Raw genomic sequence first — 11,808 nt, forward strand, 5'->3', positions numbered from 1 at the left:
AAGAAACACAATTTTCAAAAAATTATCTCTCATAAAAATAAGCATTCATGTTTGCATCTTCTATTCCAAAACTTGAGAAAAAGCCAGAGTTGCCTGTCTTTTGCTGTTCAATATATTTGATAACAGTGCTAATCTGCCCATGACTATTAACAAAATCAGTTCAGTAGAGATACTAATGAATGGTGTCCTCCCATTTGTGAGATGCATTAATTAATGGTTCAGAGCAAATAGGTAATGCTTCCCCATGCCTACAGTCAAAGTGGGGACAACCCTTTGCTGAAGAATACCAACATGACGTATAGTTCATTAATGAATTAATTAGCACAGAAGACACTGTTCGTTGAGGAGCATTTATTGTTTTCAACAACGAACATCAATAGATACAGAAAATTATTATAAAACAGATTATCAAAGATATAGAGCGGCCAGGTCAACATCAGTGCTTGCTGAAGATCTGTCATATAATGGTAATTGAAAAGAGCAGTCAAAGATTAATAAATACATGATAATAGATAAGTTCATATGTTCTAGTTAAACAGTCATTTGCAATCAAATGTTATATTGTCATGGCAACTTAAATACCATTTATGCATAATGTTATGCACAATTTATATTCTTCAAACGCTGATTTTAAGTTTCCATAGTTATTAAGTGTCAAGCATACCATATCCTGGAGGATACTGGATTGTATTATACATAGCACTGTCAATCTGTAGCTAGGATTGTTTGGTTTAAAAATAATGTACAATTCAATCTCATTGATCAGTTTAAACAGTTGAAGGTTATTATTAAACAATGTATAAGCATTAACTTTTCTTGAACCTTATTTGCTACAATCACCTTAGTACTATTGACTCTGGATAACTAAATTAAGAACCATTGAAACAGGACATTTCAGAACATTGTTATGGAATTAAAGATATAACAGTTATGCATCATCTGTTTGAGATGAACTCCATATTTTATTATACATATTATATTATTAGACATCAATTTCTTTCTGAATAGTAATATTTCTGTAAATATCCTAACACTGAAAAAATGGTTTATCTAATGAAATGTGATAATTCACCACTGAACCCTATGGTTATAAAATGTATCAAAACTGGACTTTGTTCAATACTTTAATAAGTATTAGTATGTTGTATGTTTTCTGTGTCACTATATGTGATTTTTTAGAATACAATGTCTGTTCTGGTTCAACTACATAACTAAACCCTAATTAGCTTGAGTTAATCCATTCTATCAGAGACAGAAGCAATGTGTGTTTTCTTTGTTAATTATCTACTCCACCACCTCACAACTGGGAGTCTCACAACTGGGAGTCTCACAACAGGGAGTTCTTACAAATGGAAGTAAACCTACTGAACTCTCAGAAGTCAGTAAACTGATTTTGTAACGCAGAAAACTTGTCAGGCGATTAATGCCCTATAGCTTGTCTCTGACAGTTCAAACTGGGAGAACACTGACAAAGCCTGACATTAGGACTTTTTCATCATATAATCAACCTTTCACAAGCGATGCTTCAATATCACTGCAGGTACCAAATTTATTTTAAAAAAGTGTGGGACCCTTTACATAAGTGTTTGAAAATACACAGATCTGAAACCTGTATTTTTTCATTAATGACTCACAATTTACCAAATAAACTATGCATATGCAAGGGTTGAAAAATCTCATTGCTCGATGCCTGGGACAAGTCAGTTTTCATTTCAGGCAACATCACGCGTTGTGTCATAAAATCAGGACAAGTGGAATATTTGTCAGGACAAGTTACTTTCTTGAAGTGACTTTTCAACATATTTTTGAACCCCTGCATATGTGTAAACGTGGCCTTTGCTCATTTGACACTCCACCCAACACCAACCCCCCCATGATCAGGGTGCTTAGAGTAAGTGAATTTAGTTTTATGCCACTTCTGGCACTATTTCAGAAATATCATAGCAGGGGACACAAAAAATGGGCGTCACAAATAAAAATTAGAGGTGGGCAATAGAATTAGCTAAGTGGTATACTGCAATTGAACTTCACAAAACGGTATATTGCAGTGCACTTTTCGAGAACCGGTTCATCCGATACAATCTGCAATTTCCATTGCCATGAGCAGTAATTTTCATGAGGCAGTAAAAAATACAAACATCATTTTGTATTCCCTTTTTTCATTATACATTATTACTTTCGCGAATTGCATCTGCATGACAACACAAATATACTCATGGAAACATTTAAGGGAACACATGTTTCTTAGGGCAATTCAAAATTTCTGTTTACTAACTTCAGCGCAGTGTATCATCGCTTTCGTGGACAGCAGTTCACTCAAGCTCACCATAATGCTTTCCATGCAGGTGCATTACATGCTCCTGAAGTTACATGCACTGAGATTTACACGTGACATGTAAGTGCACTGTCAAACACAACGGTTAAAAACATTGTTAACAGGGCGAGACAGTACTTAACTTTGGCACAAAAATGGGAGGCAATTGGCATGGTTAATGGTGGAAGCTCATCACGACAGGTTGCAACAACTTTTCACAAGTCTGTTAGCGTGATATCCAGACTTTGGAATCTCTATAGAGCGACTGGTGACGTCAAAATGAGGCCACCCCACGGGACCCTCCGCCTTATTGGTCTGCGAGACAGGTTCAAATCCTCCTCCAAAATCAATACGGAATTCAGGGAAAGAACAAACGTCAGAATTTTTTAACGTACAGTGCGTAATCGTCTTAAATCGGCTGGCCTAAAAGGCTGCCGTCCATTGGTTGGAATCAACATGACTGACCAACACAAGCACTTGAGACTGCAGTCGGCTCGGAATCATGGAGGAAGAACCGTACGTCAATGGAGAAACACCATGTTTAGTGATGAGAGCAGGTACACACTAGACCATAATGACTGTGGAATTCGAGTTTGGAGACGCGTTGCCACGTCAAAGTGCCTGCACCATCAAACAGCATGATCGTTATGGAGGGGACTCTGTTACGGTGTGGGGCGGGTTTACCTTTAGCCACAAAACAGATCTTGCGTGTGATAACAGGTGCAGGACATTGTGACGAGATCTTGAGCCCGATTGTGATCCCCTTTGTGCGTACAACAGGTCGAATGTTCGAGTTCCAGCATGGCAATGCCCGCCCTCACATCGTTCATGTTTGTCGGGACAGACTGAGGGCTGCAGGTGTACGGGTGTTGCAATGGCCGGCTAAAAGTTCTGACCTTCACCTCATCGAACATCTTTGGTGTTCTTGGCCGCAATGTTTGGGACAGACCTGTTCAACTCAACAATTTGGATGAACTTTTCATGGCTCTCCGGGAAGAATGGCGTAAAATTCCAATTGGTACCATCCGTACACTCATTCGCAGCATGCCATGACAATGTCAAGCAGTTCTCCAGAGCCATGGGGGACACAGCTGATATTGATTTTTATCACTAGACATAAGCCTTTTCATCTGTATGAACTTTTCTCTTACTGTTTCAAAGATTAAAAGTCACAGCTATTTCATGTGTTCCCTTAAATTTTCCATGGGTATATAAAAATAGAGTGGTACAAGCACTTGTAGGGATACACAAACCAGATGTGGACACATCTGCTGATGATTTTGCTAATTTAATAACTTTAAAATGGATCCATCAATTTGTTGATCAACAGTTTACTATGTTGTTTTAATCCAAGATGCATAAACCAAGATCAGCCATGAGCTACATGATATATGCCTCTTGATGTAGCTTGGTACTAGAAACTTTACAATGGCAGATAATGGCCAGTAATTATTGATTAGAATTGTCATTAATATCATACCACTATTGAAACTGAGAAGTTCATTTCAACCTTCAATATTAAATTATCAGCTAACAATATTAAATTTTAAAGAGCTGTTAAATGTTAGAGATATAGCTAGTCAGTTTAGTGAGATGTGATTAAATATTTGCAATAAGCAAAAAAACAATAAATAAAATTCCAAATATGAGCCAAATTCCAAAATGTCTGAAGTCGTATCTAGCCCATCAAACAAAAGCAGGTGAAATTTTAGCTTGACTCATTACAGAGTTAACAATCAGAATTACCCTAAAGACTATCATCAGGCTTTGACAGCCTGATCATCTCAGCTAGTACTGTTTGCTTGTTAACACAGCACTCAGTAATATTCCAACTACATAGGAGCAGTCTGCAAATAATCAAGTCTGTACAAGACAATCCAGTGATCAACAGCATGTGCACCAATCTATGCACTTGGAATAGAATGATGTGTCAAGCAAGTGAACGAGTCTACAATCCTTTCACTCGCCACTTAGGAGCATGGGTTGCTGAAGACCAGTTCTAACCAGGATCTTTATGGGTATCTGAATGTGATCAAGTCTCAGCATTCCAATGATTGACATCATGAGCACTCATTAACTCACTAATTAGTCCCTCTTACAACAATCATATGTCTCTGCGGACCTGTTTTCCATCAAAAGTCTGGGGGCTCCTTTCACGAAGCAACCTCTGCTACGGTTAACCTTAACTCCCATTCTTTAACATTGCACAAAGGTTACCTCAGGGCCTTACAATCACCTTAGTGCTTTGTGAAACAAGACCCTGTTTGATATTTGTCTCACAAAAATTAATGAAAAGCCCTGCATAGCACAGACTCAAAATTCATAAAATTGGCACTGCGAAGTCACCACTTCTTTGAGAGGCATTCTAGAAGTTGGTAAGTACAATATAAGTTGGTAAGTACAATATAAGTTGGTAAGTACAATATAAGTTGGTAAGTACAATATAAACAAACTGCATTAAGAACAATTCATTTCTGCTTGACAACAGTCCAAGGATCTATACTGAAATGTCACACTCATGAAATAAAGAAGTTGTTATCCATAAAGTTTGTCTATATTGTCACCACTCTGTTGCAATATTTAACTGGCACTGTTTGACTAGAGGTAGTTTAATAGTACTAATGATCACTACAAAAAGATAATCTTTAAAGTATTGATAATCCAGGTACCATACAACAGATTACAGTCCCTTATCTATAAACGGTTCTTTCTACAAAGATTTTAAAAAGAAATGACATATTTAAACTCTTCATTTGCTGGAGTGGTATTCTAGGAGTTGGTGGTACAGGGATGACAAAACTTAATGGATTTTCAATTCCTGTATTTTCACAGTAGCAGATCCTTGTTACAGGGATGCCAGCCCTGAATTAAAAGAAAGCGGAGTCATGCCTTGCTAAAAGCAGTTCCTGAGCCCTGTAAGTGCAAGTTGGGAGTGAGCACGTGAGGGGGCTCGGCTCCTTTTGACAGTTGGGGTCTGGGCATTAGTCCCAATCATTGAATTTAGCCTGAAATACATGTATGCAATTTCTGTATACCAGATAATAATTAACTCAAATAAACATATTTCAATGGCTATTGAATCAAATTCTTTCAAACATTCAAAATTTATAAACATATTTATGTTCTAAAAAAATCAGAGTTTTTTCAAAAACAAATCAGGGTGTGGATTTCGTCACTGAAAATCGGAGTTACTCCTTGAAAATCGGAGTGGTTGGCATCTCTGTTGTTAATGATATAAGAAGCTATACCGAAATCTCTCTATTTTGTAAATAAAGAATTAAAGTTGATTATCAATAAAATTTTATCATCTCTAGAAAACTCTTGTTCAAAAGTTTATCATCAAGATTATAACATTCACAACCTCAGCAAATCATTCAGTGTTAGCCTAGGTAAACATTAATGACAAAAATCATGTCTTGTTAATGTTATGGCATTTGTTTTCAACAATTTACATGACAGTCTTCACATAGCAGGTGCCACATGTGTGGCTAAATGTTAAGTATCGTCGTTGTGCTTATTTGAATGTGGTTTATCAGTTTACACGTTCAATAGACATGCTAATCAGAATCACACCCTGTCATTTCTGAAGTAAACATTTTTGGATGGCGTCTTGTTTACTTATCTTGGGGATCTTTTATAAGAATCTTTTAAATAAGTGAGGAAATTTCAGTCACTTTAAGTCATTTACGCTAATATCACAAAATATGACTGACAGATTGATCCTAATGTCTGACGGTGTGATAATCCATGAAGACCCTTAAGTTGCCTTGCGAATACACATATATGCCAGGCTTCTGAGGTGAAGATATGTTGTGTAAACACTCATGCTGTAACTTTCTGGTGAAGACTGTAAATTTATTAATACTTCTTCGTTTTAGATTAATCGAAGGTTATTCGGTCGATTGTGCCCATTACATTACCCACCTTTGGACCCATCAAAGAACGGTAACTCTAGTCACTATTAGTTTCATTGGATTTACCTCCCTTATATCGCATGCGGGTATTTTATGAGAGCATCGTGATTTTACCTCTGAGTTCTTCTCCAGAACACCAGGCACGGGGTGAGTAAGAAATTGTTTTACACCGCCTTTAGCAATATCTCAGCAATATCACAGCAGAGGACACCGGAAATGGGGTTCACGTATATTATCGAAGTGGGGAATCGAAACCGAGTCTTTAGCATGAAGAGCGAAGTAATGTTTCAACTAATATATCCACGTTCTATATGTTTAGGGACAGAATCGTATATCTTCAACAGTGTGAGAAAAAAATTAAAATGTGTACATGTTGCAATCTGTGATTACACAATGACATTTAGTAAGTGGTCAAATGTAACATGCACTATATTTTTTTTCTTGGAAAAGTGTAAATTCTAAGAGTCTTGTTGGTCCCATCCGTTATTCGTACCCACGTGCGCGCCACCAAGAGTTAGACACCTCACCGCGCACGCGCACGCCCACGCGCACGCCCACGCGCACGCGCACGCGCACACACAGAGGCAATTTCGCAACTGGGCATACAGACACACACACACGCACACGCACACGCACACGCACGCACACGCACACACACACACACACACACACACACACACACACGCACACATGTGCACACGCCGGGGAGAGAGAACTAATAAAATAAATACTGATTGCGAAAATACTTTACTTCAATATGCAATGTCATGTCAATATTTCACGTCCTTAACGAAATATATGTTTGTTTTTGCTCTCCACCAGATATGCTTTCTCACTGACGCATACGAGATTTGCTCAACTGTGATGTGTTGAGCGTCACGCCGCAAACCCGAGTTCGATTCACCACAAGGGAACAATGTATGAAGCCCATTTCTGTCCCCTATGTGATATTGCTGAAATAGTGCTAAAAGCAACAAAAGATCAAACTCACTCACTCATTGTTCGTTAACACGCACTCAGCAATAATCCAGCAGTTTGAACATATTTTATTAAATGTTGAAATAACAACGTTATGTGACTTATTACAGAGCACACTTCCATCAAAAACATGAACAATAATGAATGGACATAATATTAAGACATATTATTCACTAATCGAAGCGCTTATATATATACTTCCTATAATGTATTTATGAACACGACTAAAGATATTTTCATTAATAATATATAGCAGAGCTGGGTTGCCATAAAGAATGGTATCAATGTCTAAGTGAACTTTTGGAAAGTTCAGAGTCTTGCTTCAGATCAAAACCAGGCCCCCCTAAGTAATTGAAGGAATTACAGCAAATTTGAAGGAATTGCATCTCAAATGTAAACAAACGCAGCCCACTCGCGAAACAATTGCAGCGATATCGGTAGTTTAGCGGTAATAACAGAAACACATCGGCCCTATCGGAAGCAATGTCGGTAATACTGGAAACACGCTCGGCCATCTTCGGAGATTTTTCGGTCGCGAACGGAAACCCACGCAGCAAAACATGGCGTCGTTGGAAGAAACACCCGTCTCGGTGAGTTGTGTTTTTAGTTCCTATTATTACATTTTTATACTTATCCATCTTTGACCACCCGTGTTGAATGCGTTTAGGTATGAGGTGTTATCGGGACAATACCTTATGTTTTTAGGAAAAGATTGTCACTGCAGAACAGTGTCAGAAGTCATGCCCCTGGAGGTTGTTTACATCTGAACATCGAAGTCGTGCCGATGATTACGAACGTGCGCTAGATATAACATCATTTTTTGGTAAAATGTGTTTAAATTTGTCAATTGCACTTCATAGAAAGAAAAATTATGGCTCATGACTTGTGACACTCTTCTAGAGTGACTATCTTTTCCTAAAAGCATAAGCTATTGCCCCGACAACACCTCATACCTAAACGCATTCAACACGGGTGGTCAAAGATGGATAAGTATAAAAATGTAATAATAGGAACTAAAAACACTACTCACCGAGACGGGTGTTTCTTCCAACGACGCCATGTTTTGCTGCCTGAGTTTCCGCTCGCGACCGAAAAATCTCCGAAGATGGCCGAGCGTGTTTCCAGTATTACCGACATTGCTTCCGATAGGGCCGATGTGTTTCTGTTATTACCGCTAAACTACCGATATCGCTGCTATTGTTTCGCGAGTGGGCTGCGCTTGTTTACATTTGAGATGCAATTCCTTCAGATTTGCTGTAATTCCTTCAGTTACTTAGGGGGGCCTGAAAACGGCAGCTGACAAATTTTGGACATTTTAAAAAGAAATGGTTTGCATCTTCCACTGGAACACCAAAGTTGCAAGCTTTACTCTCTGATAAATTAACACGAAGATCTGCATGTACTGCTAGACACATATTAGATGATCCTGCGCACTAAACGCATTTGTGACAAGATAGGCGGTACAACGAATAGGGCGAGTACACTTGGCTGCTACAGGTAGCTTGACGATAATGCACGTGCAATACATGCTAACCGTGACATGAAATCAACACCGCTACTGATTAACACCTGTCTCGCTACTGTGTAACACCAGTCTCGCTACTGTTTTACACCTGTCTCAATACTGTTAAACAGATTTCAGTTGTAGTAAAAAATGTCCAAGTTAGGAAAACGTGGGCAAATAGTTCATTCTCAGGCAAGGGAGATAGTATACAATGTTATCATGTGTATGGACAAAAATTGTGCATCCAAAGCAGATTCTCTTTTACAAAGTAGCCTTGCTACTGGACTCTCAACGACAACTTTAAAGCGCATTAAGGCAGAAGGTGGTAGGAGTGCGAGTGGAGCTACATTTATCAGTCCCACCAAGTTGCCCAAACCCAAAACTTGCAGTTACAAACTTGATGATTTCGACCGGTGTGCAGTCCGTCAATTTGTACAAAGTTTATATGGCGTAAAAAACCAACTACCCACTCTGGATACGATGTATGATATGGCAAAGTGCCAGTTGAACTACAAGGGTTCTAAGGAAAGTTTTCGAAAAAATCATGGGGTTTAGGTGGCGAAAAACGCAGTCAAACCGTAAACTTTTAATGGAACGTAAAGACATTGTTTCCAAGCGTTTGCAATACTTGCGTGCAATAAAGAAATACAGAGAAGAAAATCGAACACTCATCTTTATCGATGAAACATGGTTGCATGTACACCACATTGTCCCAAAGTGTTGGCAACTTGAGGGTGGCACCGGACCTCGGCTTATTGTGGTTCATGCAGGGGGTGAAAACGGTTTTGTTCCAAATGCTTTGCTTGTTTTTGATTCCAAACTCAAATCAGCAGACTATCATGACGAAATGAACTTTGATAATTTTTCCAAATGGCTCCAGGAAAAGTTGATCCCAAACCTTCCACTGCACTCTGTCATCGTTATGGATAATGTACCATATCATAGCAAGCCAGTTGACAAATGTCCGACAACCGCCAATAGAAAAGATGACATAAAAGCGTGGCTACAAAGGCACAATATCTCATTTGATGAGAAAATGCTTAAAGCCGAACTATTGTTTCTTGCAAAATCCAACAAATCGGGCCCTGTCTACAGAGTAGTCACGATGTTGAAGCAACATGGTCATGATGTCCTACGTCTCCCTCCATACCACGCAGAACTAAACCCGATTGAGTTAATTTGGGCAAATGTGAAAAATTATGTCGCTTCAAAACTTGCAGTTCACAAAATGTTCCTTAAGAGTTGCCATAAATGAAAGGATGTCTGCAATCGGTGCAAAAGAATGGTCGGAATGTTGTAAACATGTTAAAACAATTGAAGATGGTTACTGGCAACACGATATCGCAGTAGAAAGGGAAATTGACAGACTAGTGATTGACTTAGGACTTGCAAGTGATTCAGACACCGAGACTGATTCAGAGAGTGATAATTAAAGCAAAAATCAGTAAGTCCGCCTAATTTTCCAGCATTGTTGTGTCTTGTATAATAATTGACACATACTATATCAGGTTTTTACTGTTCCCATACTTTGTCATAAAAAAGAGTAATCTTTGGTGAGTTGTCTGTATTTTATATTTTTTTAGTCACTGATATATCTACTGAGTCTGGTACTGAGTAATCCCCAAACCGACAAATTTGTGTACAAAGATATTTCTCACTGACTTATCAATGTCAAAAGGTATTTTCAGTTTTCTGTACACAATTTTGGTGACGATAATAAAAATATGACAGAAATTTGGAAATATTGTTTGAATACTAACCATTTTTCTGGAACCGGTTATATAAATTTCCAAGACATGTATTCACGGTCGATCACCAGCGGAATTATGGACGAAAATCAGCCTGTACAGAGAAATAGGAACAAAATTATGGGATAAAAATATTTGCCCCTTGCTACTCTGATTTAGCCACCACCATTCAGTAACAGATAACTTTTAACATATTAAAAAGTTAAATGAAACACAATTAACTATATGTAGTTATTATCTATTTAATATTTAGCAGACGAAAAGTCAACTTTACCCAATAAAACAACACCGCATATTCCTTCGAGTGATAAGACTGCAATTTCTGGCATGAGATACTGATATGCCACGCCTATTAACCTTTAGTTAAGACGAAGACAAATAGATGATTGGGACATTAACAAGCATTTTAGATATTCAACAACGAAAAAAAACTCAGGGAAATGTCATTTGCTTCGTGAAATGGATCGGTGATCCTAAACATATTTGCTCAGTATATTGTCTTGATTCAATTCGTTGGGATTGTACCTGTTCCCAAATCGAGTGTGCTATAACAATTCATGCGTGAAACGCACGGGGAAAATGAACTTCTCGATATTTATCAGACAACCTGTCTCCCTCTTGTTTCAAGTGGATCGTTCTGTGGGGCGTTCCCAAGTATGCAAATTGGGGTCATTTGTCAGGTCGTGGATCATCTTATATGTGTTTACCAGTATATGTGTTTATCAGTAGTATATTTGTCTTCTTTCACCAAATACAAAATATTTTGGAAATTTGTCCTTTTTTCAGATAAATTTGATTTAAACAATGATAATGATTTTGTAAATTTTCTTACAGAAGAAAGAGCATTCCATTAACTTGCAGAATCATGAATAAATGACTTTTTGAGAATTGAGATGCGAAATTTAGGAATAACCAACTCTGATTTGTTACGCAAGTTGTATCCGGAAGTGGTTTCAGTAAAAGAGGGAAGTGAATCTATAATTAATTAATAATTTTTATTTATCTTGACGAACAAGAGATTGATAATTTGAAAGAACGCCTCACGCCATCGAGGTGGTCCGATGACACGTAATAATCAAGTCATCGAACCCTGTCCACTAAGTTACCTCGTACGACAAGCATGGGGTGATAGTGACCCAACCTAAACCGGAATCAGTTGATAAAAGCCACATAACCTGGTCCAGTTAGAGTCCTCGTACGAAAGGCATGGGGTGATAGTGACCCAACCTAAACCGGAATCCGAACGAGAAGTCAGCTGATAAAAGTGAGCTTGAGATATATAGGTGCGCTTCGCGTTATCTGGTAACATACGATCTTTACATAACGACTTTACGATAATTACAACTTGCT

General features: G+C 38.2%; 1 protein-coding gene across 2 annotated transcripts in view; it reads right to left on the minus strand.

The window, feature by feature from the left end:
• Positions 1–6,277, minus strand: part of LOC137291833 (very long chain fatty acid elongase 4-like) — a 41,015-nt gene extending 34,738 nt beyond the window's left edge. Inside the window, exon 1 of one of the 2 annotated variants that reach the window (XM_067823373.1) lies at positions 6,239–6,277. The gene's annotated coding sequence lies outside the window, so the exon portion shown is untranslated. The remainder of the gene's footprint in view (positions 1–6,238) is intronic. The other variant, XM_067823374.1, reaches the window with a different exon arrangement.
• Between the last annotated feature and the right edge of the window lie 5,531 nt (positions 6,278–11,808).

This window comes from Haliotis asinina, chromosome 7 (genome assembly GCF_037392515.1).
Source record: "Haliotis asinina isolate JCU_RB_2024 chromosome 7, JCU_Hal_asi_v2, whole genome shotgun sequence".
In the NCBI taxonomy this organism is placed as follows: Eukaryota; Metazoa; Mollusca; class Gastropoda; order Lepetellida; family Haliotidae; genus Haliotis; species Haliotis asinina.